Genomic DNA, 19278 nt, shown 5'->3' with positions numbered 1-19278 from the left:
ATTAAGCTTAAGACCATAGTTTTGACACCAGTCATTGGTCTCAGTGAGGCCTTTCTGCTGGATGTTTACATCACTTGGGAAGTTAATAATGGCTCCCAGCTTGCAGTCATCTGTGAACTTGATCAGCCAGAGTCCCTCCGTGTTTACCTGGACTTCTGAGAAGTAGATGCCAAACAGGAGAGGACCTAGGACCAATCCCTGTGGGACTCCACTCGTGACTGGTCGGCAGTCTGACTTGGAGTCTGCTACTTTCACACTGTGGGTTCTACCTCTGAGGCAATTTGCAACCCACCTAGTGATATAGGGATTAATGCCTAGTTTGGTAAGTTTATCAATAAGTCCTGAGTGGATAATGGTATCAAAGACCTTGGCCAAATCAAGGTAGGCTGTATGAACTGCCTTGCCCTCATCCACAGCTCTGGTGACTGACACAAAGAAGTCAACCAGGTTAAGCAGGCATGATCTACCTTTCAAAAAACCAAACTGAGTGGGATCTAGAGTTTTGAGATTCCCTATATCCTTGTTAATTAGGTTCAGGATGATGCACTCCATAGCCTTACATATCAGATTTGTCAGACTAATGGGGTGATAATTTCCAAGGTCTGTAGTTGCTCCCCCTTTATGAAGAGGGATGACTGTTACAGTATGCCATTCAGTAGGGACAAAGTCTGAGGTGAGGCTGTGATTGAACAGGGCACGCAGATATCATACCAGTTCACTTCTTAGTTCATGTAGAACACATCCAGGGATATTGTCGGGTCCCTTGGAAGCTGTATTCTTGGCCTTGGACAGTGCAGCTTTAACCTGTGCTGCAGTAATGCTGGGTGCCTAGCAATCCTCAGGTATTGTGATTGGTCTTTTGTGGGGGTGCTGAATCTGTCAGCCAGTATGTTGGCAATATCTGTTGGCTCAGTATAGGAGGTACCATTGTGCAGTAACTCAGGGCAAACCTGGGTATTGCCACGGAGATTCTTGATACATCTATAGAAGACTTTGAGGTTGTTTTTAGTGTCTGCAGCAATTCTGCCTTCATAGCTGGCTTTAGAGGTTTTGATGAGGGATCTCAACTTTTTGTTGAGGCTAATAAGGGAGTTTTTCCATTCTTGGGACTTTACCTTTTTCCTGCAACAGTTTCTTCCTCCTATTGTAAAGTTTATAATGACAGGGGACCACCAGATTGGCTTTCTTTTCTTGGAGGAGAGCATATTGGTTCTGTTGGGTATGGCTAGTTACATGCATTTATGTACGTTTTCGTACAGTGCATTGGTGTATGATTCAGCAATCATACATCTATTTTCCATTGACATGAGTGCCGTGAAGTTAGCCACCTCTGTTTTTAAGAACCCAAAGTCAGCTTTGGAGAAGTTTTTCATGGTGGTTACCTTAGCGGGCGGTATGGGTGAGATTTGGATTTCCATGGTGATTAGTTTGTGGTCAGATCTAACCAGGTAGGAATTGACTACTGATGGAGAGCAACTGTTGCCAATGTTAGTAATAACCAGGTCAAGGATGTTGCTTCCTCTAGTGGTGGTAAGAATGCGCAGGTCCAAGGCATTGTTATTGATGAATTCCAGGAAGCATTAGGCCAGTGTATTGGTGCATGAGTTGTTTTCCCAATTGATGGAGGGGTAGTTGAAGTCACCTCATATGAGAGTGTTGGGTTGGACCCCAATAGTTTCCATGGTGCTTAGGAAGGTGGAGTGAGAGTCTTGGGACATGGTTGGGGACCTATAGCAGGCTACAATCTGAATTGCGGTCTTACCCAATGTTAGTTGTACCTGAAGTATTTCAGATATGTTATACTGGGCTACTAGTCTGGAGGTGTGCATACCCTTTATGAATATGGAGACACCACGGCCTTTGGAGCTTTGGTCCATGTTCTGGTGCTGAAAGGTGTGGAATGAGTTATAGCCTGGTAGCACAGGGGTGCTTTCTGCCGCTTTAACCCAGGTCTTCATTACAGCACAAATGTCAGTGTTCTCCATTTTGAGGAGTGCTTCGAGCAAGTGCATCTTGAGATTTAGACTTCTAGCATTGAGAAGCATGACCCTCAGATTGCATTTCTTTATACTTCTTACGGTGGTAATTTGGTCTTTGGAACATCACCTAAAAAGGCACTATAGGGGTGGCAAGACCCTTAGCCAGTATCTGGAAAACCAGGGGTGACAGATGCAGGCCATCTCTGGAAAAGCATTGAGGTCTGTAAATCATGTCATCCCAAGCAGACAAATACTGGATCCCCTTAGAATGACGCCTGAAACTTAGCCAGTTGTTGAAGTCAATCATTTTCTGCTTGTATTGCAGTATCATTCTGGGCGATAATAGGATACTGCTCAGGGCTAGGGTCATACCTGTCTGGGCCACATAATGTGAGTGCTCCTTCATGTCTCTTTTCATGTAGTCCAGGGAGGTGCATCTCAGGATAGACAGCTGACTGTTATCTTCTCCGTATTCAATATAGTGAGTGGGACATCAGTGTGCCTCACTATCGATTCACCTACGATTAGTGAATTAGGCAAGCTGCTTTGCCTTAGGGGCTTAGGTTGAGGGGTACACTGTGTAGTTGAGCTATGTGTCTAATAGTTTCTGTTGTGTTGTGGTGGTTGATTGCTTTTCTGCCTTGGAGTTCTCTGCTGTTTGGGTAGATTTCTATTGAGAGCCTGCGCAAAGGTGGGTGTGTGGTTTGTTTTTTATGTGAGAGCTGCAATGGTGGGTGTTCTGGTGGGCTATGTATTGCATGTGGTGTTGTGCAGGTGTTGACCTTTTCCTTTTGACCAGCTATTCTGGTCTTGGCTTGAGAGTGCATGGCTTCCAATTTGGATATATATAAGTGCATCTATTTCACAAGTCTGAGTGTTGGGACGAAAAAGGAGAGGGTTGTCTGTGTACATGAGGCAGTTGCTACACTGTCTCAGAATGCCCAAGTTCACCCAGTTAATAGGAGAAAGCACAGAGAATGGACCTTTAGGCATGCCAGGAGGGATGGCCATTATTGCTAAGTACTGGAGCTGTTTTCTTATATAGTCCTTTTACAGGAATGTCACTCAAGGTGTCAAAGTCTGTACAGAGCACTGCCAAGCACTTGAGGGGAAAGTAATACGTACACCCTGAAAATTTAAAAAATAAGTATTTAGGCAGATATTCTAAAGTTAGAAAGAAATCAAGCAGACTTAATTAAAATAAAGAATTAGCTTGTCAAGAATGATGAAAAGAGAGGAATTGCATAAATGGCTACTGCCTGGCTACTACTAATGCTGGTCTCAGCACAGCTTCACTCCGTTGGGGTACAATACTCCTTTGCTTCTTGTCTCACCAAAAGCAAAATCTTAGCAACAATCCCAAGAAAAGAAACAGGCCACGGCCTGCTTGGTGATCCACAGTCTTTTCCCAGAGAATGCAACGGTCTGCAGGCTTGTAGTCTTTTTCTGGTATATACCTCGAATAACAAACAGACAAATCAGGTACTTTAAGCACAGTCTCCAACCAGAAAGAGTCAGGAATCAATGCACTTTGCTCCTACTCTCACAGCATCAGAATATAAGCACAGATTCTAAGCGGTCACCTATAAAAGAGTTATTAAGCTTTCTAGTGATCAGCAGTCTCCTGGAAGCAATGTAACTGCACTCCTTCTCTCACCAGGAGAAGACAGAAGCACTAATCCCAAGATGACTACTGAGAGGCTGAATGTGGGCTCTCCAATAACTGGCGGTCTTGCAATAGATGCTTAAAGGTAAGATGAAAAAAATGGTTTATCCTAAACACTGCAGTGTACACTAGAAGAGTTAGATGTGAAAGTAGATAACTTAAGTTTTACCTGTCTAAAAAGTTAAGTTTTAGTAGAGAGTCACTATTTTTAAAACAGCAAGATAGACTGAAAGGGGGTGGTCACATTTTTTATTCTGGTACTATGGTATACAGTACGATGGCCAATACATTTAAATAGCTGAAGGGGAGTGATTTCACAAAAGGACAACTTTGTGCTTACTCACACCAGCCAGTAAAAGCAGAGAGGAGATGACATATATGGTCAAATTAACATAAGGGCCAGGCAACTAGAAAAACAGTGGCATTTAAAAACACAACAGCAATCAGGTGGGAGGGTGGGAAAAATTTCTGTCTGACTCACGAGACAGAGCTGTAGTCTCTTTTCAAGTTTAAATATGCAATTAAAAGCAGAATACACGTAAAACGCATTGTAAGGAAAACAAATCACAGTATACAAAATCGATAAAGGGCAATAAAGTAATACAAAATGCAACAAATAAAATGCAAACTAAGATTTCCCTCACAGCAAACTGTAGCAGAGTCTGGGTAAGCCTTTCCAGCAAAGCTCTGACATGTTTTATTTTACCCCCTAAATAGAACGTTTAGTTCCTAGCTCCACCCCTCAGTTCACAGATGATTAACCTTAACTGACCTGTTGTAACTAATGTGTGATTCCTTAAAAAAAAAAAAAACTAACCTTTCCCTCACAGCAAACTGCAACAGAGTCTGGGCATGCCTTTCCAGTGATCCAGTCATCCAAGTTTGATTCCATCATCCTCCATTGCCTAATTGTGTGACTCTGAGAAAGTCACTTAATCAGACACCATTCCCCGAGTCTGAAAAAGGTCTACCCCAGAAAATAACTAGAAACTGGAAACCCAGGGGTGACAGATGCAGGCCATCTCTGGCAAAGCATCAAGGTCTGTCAATCATGTCATTCCAAGCAGACAAATACTGGATCCCGTTAGAATGACACCAGAAACTTAGCCAGTTGTTGAAGTCAATCATTTTCTGTTTGTACTGCAGTATCATTCCGGGTGATGGTAGGATACCGCTCAGGGCTAGGGTCATACCTACCTGGGCCACATAATCTGAGAGCTCCTTCATGTCTCTTTTCATGTGGTCCAGGGAGGTGCATCTCAGGTCATTCACACCCACATGGACAGTGGCAGCATCATACTTGTACTTGCTGTGGAGTGACCTGAGTGCTTGTATTATGTGTCGGATTCTGGCACCTGATCGAGAGCTGACTGTTACCTTCTCCTTATTCAACCTAGTGAGTGGGACATCAGTGTGCCTCACTATCGAGTCACCTACGATTAGTGCATTGTGTAATATGTTTTGCCTTAGTGGCTTAGGTTGAGAGGTACGCTGTTTAGGTGTGCTATGTGTCTTGTGGTTTCTGCTGTGTTGTGGCGGTTCAGTGCTTTTCTGCCTTGGAGGTCTCTGCTGCTTGGGTAGATTTCTATTGAGAGCCTCCGCGAAGGTGGGTGTGTGGTTTGTGTTTTTATGTGAGAGCTGTGATGGTGGGTGTTCTGGTGGGCTATGTGTTGCATGTGGTGTTGTGTAGGTGTTGACCTTTTCCTTTTGACCAGCTATTCTGGTCTTGGCTTGAGAGTGCATGGCTTCCAATCTGGATATATATAAGTGCATCTCTCTCACAAGTCTGAGTGTTGGGACGTAAGAGCAGAGGGTTGTCTGTGTACATGAGGCAGATGCTACACTGCCTCAGCATGCCCAAGTTCACTCGGTTAATAGGAGAAAGCACAGGAAACTGACATTTAGACAAGCCAGGAGGGATGGTCATTATTACTAAATACTGGAGCTGTTTCCTTATATAGTCCTTTTACAGGAAAAATGTCACTCAAGGTATATGAGTCTGTACAGAGCACTGCCAAGCACTTGAGGGGAAACTAATACGTACACCCTGAAAATAAAAAAAAGAAGTATTTAGGCAGATATTCTAAAGTTAGAAAGAAATCAAGCAGTACTTAATGAAAAAAAAAAGAATTATCTTGTCAAGAATGATGATAAGAGGGGAGTTGCATGAATGGCTACTTCCTGGCTACTACTAATGCTGGTCTCAGCACAGCTTCACTCTGTTGGGATACAATACTTTTTTGCTTCTTCTCTCACCAGAAGCAAAATCTTAGCACCAATCTCAAGAAGAGAAACAGGCCATGGCTTGTTTGGTGATCCACAGTCTTTTCCCAGATGATGCAAGGATTTGCAGGCTTGTAGTCTTTTTCTGGTAGATGCCTCGAATAGCAAACAGACCAATCATGCACTTTAAGCACAGTCTCCAACCAGAAAGAGTCAGGAATCAATGCACTCTGCTCACTAGGATCACAATATAAGCACAGATTCCAAGCTGTCACCTATAAAGTAGTTATTAAGCTTTCTGGTGATCATCAGTCTCCTGGAAGTAATGTAACTGCACTCCTTCTCTCACCGGGAGAAAACAGAAGCACTAATCCCAAGATGACTAATGAGAGGCTGAATGTGGGCTCTCCAATAACTGGTGGTCTTGCAATAGATGCTTAAAGATATGATGAAAAAAAAAGGTTTATCCTAAACACTGCAGTGTACACTAGAAGAGTTAGATGTGAAGGTAGATAAGTTTTTTTTTTCAATAATTTTTATTTTTATTTTTACATTAAGAAATGTCACAAATAAAAACCATCTTACAACATGACCGTATATATAAGTTATACATTGATGTCAAATACCACAGGATATAGGGCTTACAACATATCTATTTACGCTATGTACGTAGATGCTTTCACTGTTAATTCCACAGTTATATAGACAGTATATACATTCGTAATATCCAAGTTATTATTTTAATATCTGAACTTGTATGTGTTCTTTGGTTCCATTATAGTGTATTTCTAAGTTGCTGTGTGATGAATTATGCTAATATGATATTAAAGGTTTGTTCCCAAATTTCTCTGGATTTCATGATTTTGTTTCTTTTATCTATTACTATTTTATGAGCTAAAAGGTGTTGTATAGATACTTGTTTAAAACCCTCCCAAGAGATATTTATCGTATCTAGCCATTTAAAAGCTATATACAGTTTAATTAATAGGAAAATTGTTAAAAGTGTATTTGCTTGTTTTCTTGGTATGTTTAATTTAAGGTTTACATTGTGTTGGTAGAAGTCTTTGTTATTCTGGAAAAAGGTGATTCCCAGATATTTAGTTTCTTCTTTTATTTTTATTGTGTTTAACAATGGTATAAGTGAGATGAGTTTGGGTGTTTTTAGGGGGAAAATATTAGTTTTAATGAGGTTTAGTTTGTAGTTAGACATAGTCGAGAAATGCTCAATTGCAGCTATTATTTTGTTTATATCTGAATTTGGTGTAGTGCAGTATATGTTCAGATCATCCACAAATGCAGTGCGGTATATTTTGAAGTTGTGTATTGATGAAGGATTGTGGTATGTATTTTGTTTAATGTATAGAAAGAGTGGTTCTAGGTATAGGTAAAACAGGAAGGGTGATAATGGGCATCCTTGTCTTGTTCCATTTTTTATTAGGATCCTATTTGACCAAGTTTTATTTATATATAGATATGTGTATGGGTTGCTATAAAGAGTTTGGATGATCTGAATGAAGTTATTGGGTATATTAAAGTAGGGTAGTGTTTGGAGTAAGAATTCTAGATTAACCCTATCAAATGCCTTGTGGGCATCCACTACCATTGTGTAGATGTTGATATTGTATCGGTTAGTGTAGGATATTAGTGCATCTAATGTTAATGTATTGTCACTAGTCTGTCTATGTGGTGTAAAACCAGGTTGTTCTGGGGAGATGATTTTCTCTATCAGGTTTTTCATTCTGTTTGCAAGTATAGTGTTAAATATTTTAGTATCTATATTTAAGAGGGAGATGGGTGTGTAGCTGTTGGGGTTTTTGGGGTCTGTGTGTTCTTTTAATATAAAGATGGTTTTAGAGGCATTAAAGTGGATATCATTTATTTTATAGTTTATTATGTAATTCAGTGTATAGTATAGTAGTCTGGCTATCAAGGGGGAAAATGCTTTGTAAAAGTCTGATGTGAGTCCATCCAGACCCGGAGCCTTATAGGCTTTTAAGTGTTTGATTGTTGTAATAATTTCACTGATGGATATCGGTTCAGTTAGGTTTTTTTTGTTGGTCTAAATTGAGTTTAGGGAATTTCATTTTTGGAAGGAAAAGAGTTCTATCTTCTTTTGAGGTTTGTAGTATTTGTGCTCCATATATTTGAGAGTATATTTGTTCAAATGTTTTAATAATGTCTTCATTTTTTGTGTAGTTTTTGTCTCTGTAGTTTATTTCTGATATATTGGAGCCATTTTTGTGTTGGGAGATAATTCTGGCCAGAGCTCTGGATGGTATTTGAGCTTCTTTTGTGTAAGTGGCTAACATTCTGGCTTCATAAAAATATAGATTCCTGGTTTCTAACATATATAGATCCCCAATACGGGTTGGGAGGGTGGCCTAATGGTTAAGGTGTTTGCCTTACAAACACAAAGTACAGGGTTTGAATCTCACAGTGGATAACTGGCTAGGCTTAAAATGGCTTGCAAAGGCAGTTAGCCTAGTACTAACCTATGAATCTTTGCTGTTTTAAAAGTTCTGCTTCTGTTTGGTACTTAGGGTTATTTATTGGTTCTTTTTCAAGATGCTCTATTTTCCCTTTCAGTATATGCTCCTCTTTTAGTTGTATTTTTTTATAGTAAGCTGCTTTTTTGATAAACAATCCTCTAATTTGTGCTTTGATTGCCCATTATATGTCAGTTGGTACTTGGGAGTTAATGATATTTGTAAGAGCTATTTTTAGTATTGCTTCTGTTTCTTTTATTACATTCATTTTGGAAAGTAAATTAGGGTTTAATGACCAATTATGATCCCTATTCTCTAAATATATCTTTTTGTCCCAGTTAATGTTCAGTGTGATTTTAGAGTGATCTGAAAAGAACCTGGTATGTATAGTTATTGTTGGGTCCATGTTAATGAATATGCCAGAGATTAAGAAGAAGTCTATCCTTGACCACATTTTGTGACATTGCGAATAGAATGTGAATTACCCTGTTTTATCTGCACTGTTCCCATATTTAAAAGGGTCATATAGTTTGAAATCTTGTTTGAGTTTATTAAGGGCTAATGTGGCTTGTTTATTATGTGATTTGGTCAGATTAGATTTATCCTTTTCTGGGTTTTGATATGTGTTCCAGTCATCTCCAATCACTAGGTAGTGATCTTTAAATTGGTTTAAGGTTGGGTATAATGAGATAAAAAGTGTTGTTGGTTATTACAGGGTGTGTAAAAATTAAGTACCATTATAGGTTTTGGTATTGTAGGACTACTAAATGTTACGTAACACCATCTTCCCACTGTGTCAGCTTTGGTTTTAAGTATTTTTTCCTTAAATTGTTTTTTAATTATTATGGCAGCCCCAGCACTGTTTGTTTTCCCCTCTGAAGCTATAATTTGACTTATCCATTTCTTTCTGCTAATTTATGCCCATTGTTCTGCAATCAAGTGTGTTTCTTGGATTAGTATGAAGTTGGCTGTGGTTTTTAATGTAAGGTGTAAGAATAGTTTTCTTTTCTTCTTGTTTTGGAGCCCTTTAACATTCCATGATTCTATTTCCCACATTTATCTATTAGGTGTACTCCTTAGATATGCCATGTATATTAGTTTTGTTTTGTTATCTTTGTGTGTATTACTGTCTGATGGTTTGGGAAAGCATATATTTATCCCTGTCCCTACTTTGTGCCTGACCACTATATCCCTGGACCAGGAATAATCGGGGGGGGAGGATGAAGGTTCGTTATATGGTTTACCTTTACGTCTAATCTTGGAATGTGTTTTCTTTTTTGATATAGATTTAACCCAAGTATCCCCCCTGTGTTACTATAAACAATGTGGGCAAAGTTGAACAAGCTAGTTCCCTCAACAAACACTGCTACTTAATATCCCTAGCCTCTACCAACATATTATTTATACAATTATGGTATTGCATTTAAGGTACAGCATGTATTGTTTTTGTCTTGTGACTAATTCTTTCTAATAGTATTTTTAAAACAGCATATTAATATACATTCCTCAGTAAATTGTAACAATATATGTACCATAGTAATATTGTTAAACAATAAATCTTGTCATTTTTACATTTTTCTTTCATTTGACTTCCTTTTCCTCCCATTTATTTATTCCGATTTCGGCCTTCCTTGGTGCCTGTAGTGTTTTTCCACATCAATCTGTGTGGGTTATAAAATATATACTTGGCACCTATTTATCAGATGTAGGAAGTATAGAGAGACAGAAAAAAAAGCTTAGCCAAACAGTCCTTCTGCTATAGTTAACATATTAAGGCTATATTTACATTATCCCAAGATTGTTAGGTTATTTTACTATTTTCCTGAGATTACTTCTCTCCAGGATCTTTTAATACATTTCTAGTATTTACATAAAACATTTAACATTTTTCTTCCTTTTTTCCCCAATATTAATCTATGAGCTAGCCTGTTTCTGACAGTTTATTTCTTGCCTATTATTTAAGGCTGGATTTTCATTCACCTACACAGTACTGGGTGTATTGTTTTAGTGAATGGTTCAGTTCAACATTACCTTATTTCTTCAAGGTTTTGCTTGCAGGTTGGTTGACATCTATGGTGCAGCTTTCTTCTTTTAGCTGGTGTAGAACAATTTTCATTTTTCAGGCAGTAAAATCCTTTGAAGCTTGCTGAAATCTATTTTGTCTGACTGTTCTTAATGGAGCCATCAAAATCGTAGGGGGACTGATTTTGCAGACCAATGTCCCAGGAGGAAGTTCCTTCCTATATTCGCGCATCGGAAATGACAGTTGATTTTTGGTTACTACCCAAGCTGTACTTCCTTTTCCTGTGTTGCTCATGGCTCACATCATGGATTTAAGGGCCTAGACAGCAAGGGGAAGCTTTCAGAGTTGGATCCCAGCTAGAGTGCTCGTGAATGAGGTTGGTTTTTCACCCAAGGGTTCTTTATCATTTTTTGTGGATTTATTTCACTTCTAAAGGTGGAATTTGCTTGAAAACGGCCAGGAATGTCTCTTTTGCCTCTTTGGGGTTAGCGACCATGTATTTAACCTCTTTGATGTAGAAGATTAACTGATTTGGGTATATCATGTGGAATTTGATTTTTTTTTCTATTAGGAACATGCAGTATGGAGACAGTAGTTGTCTTGCTTGTCTTATTTGTATTGGGAAGTCTTGAGCAAAGGAGATTTTATTATTATTCCAGGCGAGTGTGCCTTTTTTCTTTTCTGCCAGTATGATTTTATTTACCTCTTGGTAGTTTAATATTTTAATATAGACAGGTCTTGGTTTCAGTGGTGTTTTCATTTCCCTCAGGGCTCTGTGGGCTCTCTCTATTGTTATTTGCTGCATTTCTTCTGGTTCCTCTAGCAGGGAATTTATTATTTGCTTGATTGTTGGTATTAGATTGTTATGAGGTACAGTTTCAGATGTTCCTCTGAGGATGATATTGTTCCTTTGAGATCTTGCTTCCAGGTCTGTTATTTTTGCTTGTAAGTTTTGTATTTCTTTGTCATGGGCATCAGTTCTTTGAGAAATAGAGTCTATTTTTATTTCATTTTCTATTATTTTGGACTCAGATTTTTCCATTCTGGATATTATTTGGCTGAATGAGTCATCAAAGGTTTGAAATTGTAATGATAAGTCCTTTATTCCTTGCTGGATAGGTAATAAGGCAGCTTTTATGTCTTCCAGATTAGCTGGCTGGTCTGTCTTGGATTTATTTGTAGTTTTAGAGTTGTCAGTTTGTTTAGTTGTCTTTTGTCTTTTTGAAGTTGTGTCTTTCTCAGGTGAGGCTAGTACTGAGAATTTGGTCTTAGTTGTTGTTGTTTCCATATTATTTTCCTCTTTTGACATCTTGCTGTATAGTGTTTTACCAATCTTGCAGTCAGATGCAGGGCCTTAGTAGCACATGGCGTACGCTGTTATTCAGAAATCATAGTTAATCCTGCTGTTTCTGAGCTGAATCTGTCACTTTTTCTTCCTCTTTTGTTTGCTGGATGATATTAGCAGTAAAAATCTACAGTTATTTCTGTATTATTAGTTCTGCATTGTCTTCTGGGTTTGTTTTAATCCAGGGTATATCAGAGACCTAGGTGATAGCAGTACTCACAGAACAGTGGCCATTTTGAACTCGAAGGTAGATAAGTTTTACCTGTCTAAAAAGTTAAGTTTTTGTGGACAGTCACTATTTTTAAAACAGCAAGATAGACTGAAAGGGGTGGTAACTTTTGTATTCTGGTACTATGGAATACAGTATGATGGCCAATAAATTTAAATAGTTGAAAGGGAGTGATATGACAAAACGATAACTTTGTGCTTACTCACACCAGCCAGTAAAAGTAGAAAGGAAATGAGATATATGCTCAAATTAACATAAGGGACAGGCAACTAGAAAGACAGTGGTGTTTAAGAACACAACATTAACCAGGTGGGAGGGTGGGAAAATTTCTGTCTGACTCACAAGAGACAGAGCTGTAGTCTCTTTTCAAGTTTTAATATGCAGTTAAAAGCAAAATACAAGTAAAACACAGTGTAAAGAAAACAATCACAGTATACAAAATAGAAAAAGGCAATAAAGTAATACAAAATACAACAAATAAAAAGCAAACTAACATTTCCCTCACAGCAAACTATAGCAGACTCTGGGTAAGCCTTTCCAGCAAAGCTCTGAAATGTTTTATTTTATCCCTTAAATAGAACATTTAGTTCCTAGCTCCAGCCCCTCAGTTCACAGATGATTAACCTTAACTGACCTGTTATAACTAATGTGTGACTCCTTAATTGATTTGTTCTAATTTCTGTCTGACTCACAAGAGACAGAGCTGTGGTGGCTTTTCCAGTTTTAATATGCAGTTAAAAGGAATACAAGGAAAACACATTATAAAGAAAACAAATCACAGTATACAAAATAGAAATGGCAATAAAGTAATACAAAATACATCAAATAAAAAACAAACTAACCTTTCCATCACAGCAAACTGTAGTAGAGTCTGTGTGAGCCTTTCCAGTGATCCAGTCATCCAAGTTTGATTCCATAATCCTCCATTGCCTAATTGTGTGACTCTGAGAAAGTCACTTAATCAGACACCATTCCCTGAGTCTGAAAAAGGTCTACCCCAGAAAATAACTAGAAACTGGAAACCCAGGGGTGACAGATGCAGGCCGTCTCTGGCAAAGCATCAAGGTCTGTCAATCATGTCATCCCAAGCAGACAAATACTGGGTCCCCTTAGAATGACACCAGAAACTTAGCCATTTGTTGAATTCAATAATTTTCTGCTTGTACTGCAGTATCATTCTGGGCGATGGTAGGATACTGCTCAGGGCCAGGGTCTTACCTACCTGGGCCACATAATCTGAGAGCTCCTTCATGTCTCTTTTCATGTAGTCCACTGAGGTGTGTCTCAGGTCATTCACACCCACATGGACAGTGACAGAGTCATACTTGTACTTGTTGTGGTGTTACCTGAGTGCATGTGTTATGTGTTGAATTCTGACACCTGATAGACAGCTGACTGTTACATTCTCCTTATTCAACCTAGTGAGTGGGACATCAGTGTGCCTCACTATCGAGTCACATACGATTAGTGTATTGTGCAAGCTGCTTTACCCTAAGGGCTTAGGTTGAGGGGTACACTGTGTAGGTGAGCTATGTGTCTTGTGTTTTCTGCTGTGCTGTGGTGGTTGAGTGTTTTTCTGCCTTGGAGGTCTCTGCTGTTTGGGTAGATTTCTATTGAGAGCCTCCGCGAAGGTGGGTGTGTGGTTTGTGTTTTTATATGAGAGCTGTGATGGTGGATCTTCTGGTGGGCTATGTGTTGCATGTGGTGTTGTGCAGCTATTCTGTTCTTGGCTTGAGAGTGCATGGCATCCAGTTTGGATATATATAAGTGCATCTCTCTCACAAGTCTGAGTGTTGGGACGTAAGAGGAGAGCATTGTCTGTGTACATGAAGCATTAGCTACACTGCCTCAAAATACCCAAGTTCACCAAGTTAATAGGAGAAAGCTTAGGGAACTGACCTTTAGACATGCCAGGAGGGATGATCATTATTACTAAGTACTAGATCTGTTTCCTTATATAGTCCTTTTACAGGAAAAATGTCACTCAAGGTGTCTGAGTCTGTACAGAGCACTGCCAAGCACTTGAGGGGGAACTAATACATACACCCTGAAAATTTAAAAATGAAATATATAGGCAGATATTCTAAAGTTAGATAAAAGTCAAGCAGTATGTAATGAAAAATAAAGAATTAGCTTGTCAAGAATGATGAAAAGAAGGGAGTTGCATGAATGGCTAATGCCAGGCTACTACTAATGCTGGTCTCAGTACAGCTTCACTCTGTTGGGATACAATACTCATTTGCTTCTTCTCTCACCAGAAGCAAAATGTTAGCCCTAATCCCAAGAAGAGAAACAGGTGACAGCATGTTTGGTGATCCACAGTCTTTTCCCAAATGATGCAAGGGTCTGCAGGCTTGTAGTCATTTTCTGGTAAATGCCTCGAATAGCAAACAGACCAATCAGGGACTTTAAGCACAGTCTCCAACCCGAAAGAGTTAGGAATCAATGCACTCTGCTCCTACCCTCACCAGGATCAGAATATAAGCACAGATTCTGAGCTGTCTCCTATAAAAGAGTTATTAAGCTTTCTGGTGATCATCAGTCTCCTGGAAGCAATGTAACTGAACTCCTTCTCTCACCAGGAGAAAACAGAAGCACTAATCCCAAGATGACTACTGAGAGGCCAAATGTGGGCTCTCCAATAACTGCTGGTCCTGCAATAGATGCTTAAAGGTAAGATGAAAAAATGGTTTATCCTAAACACTGCAGTGTACTCTAGAGGAGAAAGATGTGAAAGTAGATAACTTAAGTTTCACCTGTCTAAAAAAGTTAAGTGTTAGTGGAGAGTCACTATTTGTAAAACAGCAAGAGATAGATTGAAAGGGGTGGTCACTTTTGTATTCTGGTACTATGGAATACAGTTTGATGCCCAATAAATGTAAATAGTTGAAAGGGACTGATTTCACAAAAGGATAACTTTGTGCTTACTCACATCAGCCAGTAAAAGCAGAGAGGAAGTGTGATATATAGTCAAATTAACATAAGGGACAGGCAACTAGAAAAACAGTCACATTTAAGAACACAACAGTAACCAGGTGGGAGGGTGGGAAAATTTTCTGTCTGACTCACAAGAGACAGAGCTGTAGTCTCTTTTCAAGTTTTAATATGCAGTTAAAAGCAGAATACAAGTAAAACACAGTGTAAAGAAAACAAATCACAGTATACAAAATAGAAAAATGCAATACATTAATACAAAATAGAATAAATAAAAAGCAAACTAACATTTCCCTCACAGCAAGCTGTAGCAAAGTATGGGTAAACCTTTCAAGCAAAGCTCTGAAATGTTTTATTTTACCCCTTAAATAGAAGGTTTGGTTCCTAGCTCCAGCCCCTCAGTTTACAGATGATTAACATTATCTGACCTGTTGTAACTAATGTGTGACTCCTTAATTGATTTGTTCTAATTTCTGTCTGACTCACAAGAGTCAGAGCTGTGGTGTCTTTTAGAGTTTTAATACGCACTTAAAAGGAGTTAAAAGTAAAACACAATGTAAAGAAAACAAATCACAGTATACAAAATAGAAAAAGGCAATAAAGTAATACAAAAATACATCAAATAAAAAGCAAACTAACCTTTCCCACACAGCAAACTGTAGTAGAATCTGGGTGAGCCTTTTCAGTGCTCCAGTCATCTAAGTTTGATTCTATCTTCCTCCATTGCCTAATTGTGTGACTTTTAGAAACTCACTTAATCAGACACCATTCCCCGAGTCTGAAAAAGGTCTACCCCAGAAAATAAATAGAAAAAAATAATATATATATAAAAAAAATATATATATATATATATATATATATATATATATATATATATATACATATATATATATATATATATATATACATATATATATATATATATATATATATATATATATATATATACATACACACACACACACACACACACACACACACACACACACACACACACACACACACACACACACACACACACACACACACACACAGAAACACACACACACCACACAGAAATATATAAATATGTATGTATTACATATATGAATATATATATATATATATATATATATATATATATATATATATGTTTCCTATTATATAATCGAAGATGCAGTCCTTTAATTGTGTCTTGATCGAACCTGAAAGCATGAAACTGCCTCCATTACTTTGTTGTTTTCGTCACTGTAGTCAGATCTCAGAGTTGGTATATTTAAGTAGGGGTGTGTGGGGGAAGAAGCCGCCCAGTTTATGTAATGTTTTGAAGTATTTATTTATGTGTTTATTTATTTATTTTTTTTTTGTGGAACAGCAATTTTTTTTCTCTGGGAAAAAAATCGCTGTTCCGAGTGTTCAGGATTGTAAGCTTTCGCTTACATGGGGTTGATAAATCAGCATCCAGTTTTGTAATCTTTCACATACATGGGGTTGGTAAATCAGCATTCACTTTTTTTAAGCATTTGCTGATTTAACATAGACTATATATATATATATATATATATATATATATATATATATATATACAGTGTATGTATATATGTATATATATGTATATATACATATATACATATATATATATATATATATATATATATATATATATATATATATATATATATATATATATATGGATATATATATATATATATATATATATATATATATATATATATATAAAATTTGAACTGTTTATAGTAGCCAATCAACTAGCAAACTAGCATACATTTGGAAAGCAGGAAGAAACTAGCTTACCTGAAATCTATGCAAACTTCAAGAGACTATACACACTCTACCCTAACAGTTATGAGAAGTCTGGACTGAACCTTAGAATCTGGAGTTGTGAGGTCATAATATTACCAATGCCTCATTGCAGGACCCTTCCCTTAATAACAATGATCCTACAACTCCACTCTGCCCCTAATGGCTTCCCTGTACATCTCTAAGTCCCACGAGGATTCATTCCTTGATCTCCAACTCTCTGATGCTGAACTTGCTGCTCGCTGATTTCAGTAGGAAACTGCTGCTGGTAGAGATTTTAAGTGTGTTACCGGTAGTGGAGAGGAAGAAGAAGAGCCAATGGAGATGACAGCCAGAGAGTAGGCAAAGTGTTATGAAGGGTAGGAAGATGAAGTGGCAGAAACTAAAACTTAGACATCAAAATGAAGTAAGAAACTTTACTGGTTTGTTAAGAAGAGAGTTGAAGCTGTTGTATGGACAATGGACAAGAATGGAAATGAATGCTGATTCTCATGCAGATAGAAGTATTGATTGATGTTTGTTTGTTTGTCTTTCAGCTTTTCCCGGCAAGGGGTCGCCATAGCAGAACTCCAGTCCGCTAATGATTGGCAGTAGATTTTTACGAAACGCCAAGGTGCCAGCTCGATGCCCAACCTTCAATGAAGGCATGCCCATTTACGCATGCATGTCTTTCGAACGCTACCCAACCGCGGGGAGGACATGCAGACTCCACACAGAAGGCACTCTCAAGCCCAGTCGAGATTCGAACGGGAGAACCTCTTGCTGTGAGGTAACAATGCTACCGCCGTACCACCGCGGCATAGATAGAAGTATTGATTGATATGTTTTATATATAAAAATGTATATATAATACAAATTAAAAGATACTCTCTAGACCCACTAAGGGCTAAGAAAGCACATATGTAATGAGTATGCACAATGTAAAAATGAGTTTATTAGTTTTTTTTTTTTTTTTTTTTTAGGAAAAGTGGTGTGAGATAAACAAAGAGTTAGGTGTTGAGGTGTAAAATGAACAAAATGGTGGGAGTTGAGAGTTTTTCATATTAGGTAAATAGAGTGTAGTGCACCTGTGAGGTTACTTAGTATATTCATTAGTTATTAGGAGTTGAAAAATAGATTGCATGGCTGAGGGTGGAAGTTAAGTTAAATCACTTTGGGACATGGGGATACTAATTGTTGGTTTATTAATTCTTAAAGCATGAAACATTATTTTGTATCAGTCCAAATTATGTTTTTGAAAAATCATATTCAATTCAATGGTTAAGATATGCATGCAAATCATTCTGATCTGAATAAGCTCTCATATACTACAAATAAAATGTTATAGGCCCGTGTCAGCAATGTGTAGCTCAGGATATGAATCATTGGTCATATACATACTGTGTGTGTGTGTGTGTGTGTGTGTGTGTGTGTGTGTGTGTGTGTGTGTGTGTGTACACACACACACACACACACACACACACACACACACACACACACACACACACACACACATATCTCTCTCTCTCTGTCTACATATATATATATATATATATACAGACATACATGGGAGCAGTCTGTATGGTTGAGCAAGTACCGCAACAATGATCACAAACCACTAAGTTACACTGAATTACTGATTTGTGGTACCTGAGATTTGGAGGGTAGAGTTATACTTAAAAGTATTTGACACACTGTGACTCAACAGATAACAGTATAAGTAATATATATCTATATATATATATATATATATATATATATATATATATATATATATATATATATGATTTACCATCAAAATATAGACATGTATGTGTTTGCTTAATCATGACATCAAAATAAAATGCTGAAAATAAAAATGTTATGCCATCAAAATGTAAAAGATTTAAAGATGGTTTTTGATATTTCCAAAAGATGACTATTAAACTCCATTTACCATCCATATATAAGAAAAGGAAGAGTATCTCAATATTGGAGATTCACTAAGTTTAATTTTGATAAAAAAAAAAAAAAAACTTTGAAACCATGCATTTGATGTAACACAACAGATGTAGGAAGTGCATTTCCAGATTTTGATAGTAAACCTACATAGGTATTTATGTACGTATGTATATATATATATATATGGATCTACTACTATTCACCGAAAGCATTTTTCATTGAAACACATTTGACTGTGCACTGCTCACCGAAAGCTCATTTAACCGAAAACACAATTCACAAAAACATATTTCACCAAAAGTTGCAGGTGGCCTTTTCCCCACTGTAGTGCAACCTTGGAGTTAGTATATATAGCAAAGGGGGGGTGGGGGGCACTGCTTCCCACATGGGAGATGTGGGGGGTGTAGCCCCCCACATATTTTAAATATTTTGAATTATATACATGGATACATGTAATTGCAATATATTACTGTTCTCTGACAATAATATATACATGTGCCTGCAGTGCCTCCACGCCCCCCTTACTATATATACTAACTCCAGGGTCGCACTACAGTGGGGTAAAGGCCATCTACATCTTTCGGTGAGATGTGTTTCTGTAAATTGTGTTTTCGGTGAAATGAACTTTCTGTGAAAAGTGCACTCTAATTTGCTTTTTGGTGCAAAGTGCTTT

The sequence above is a fragment of the Protopterus annectens genome, chromosome 4.part0, assembly GCF_019279795.1.
Source record: "Protopterus annectens isolate FY-2018-M chromosome 4.part0, PAN1.0, whole genome shotgun sequence".
Taxonomy (NCBI): domain Eukaryota; kingdom Metazoa; phylum Chordata; order Ceratodontiformes; family Protopteridae; genus Protopterus; species Protopterus annectens.
This window is presented reverse-complemented; position numbering follows the sequence as displayed.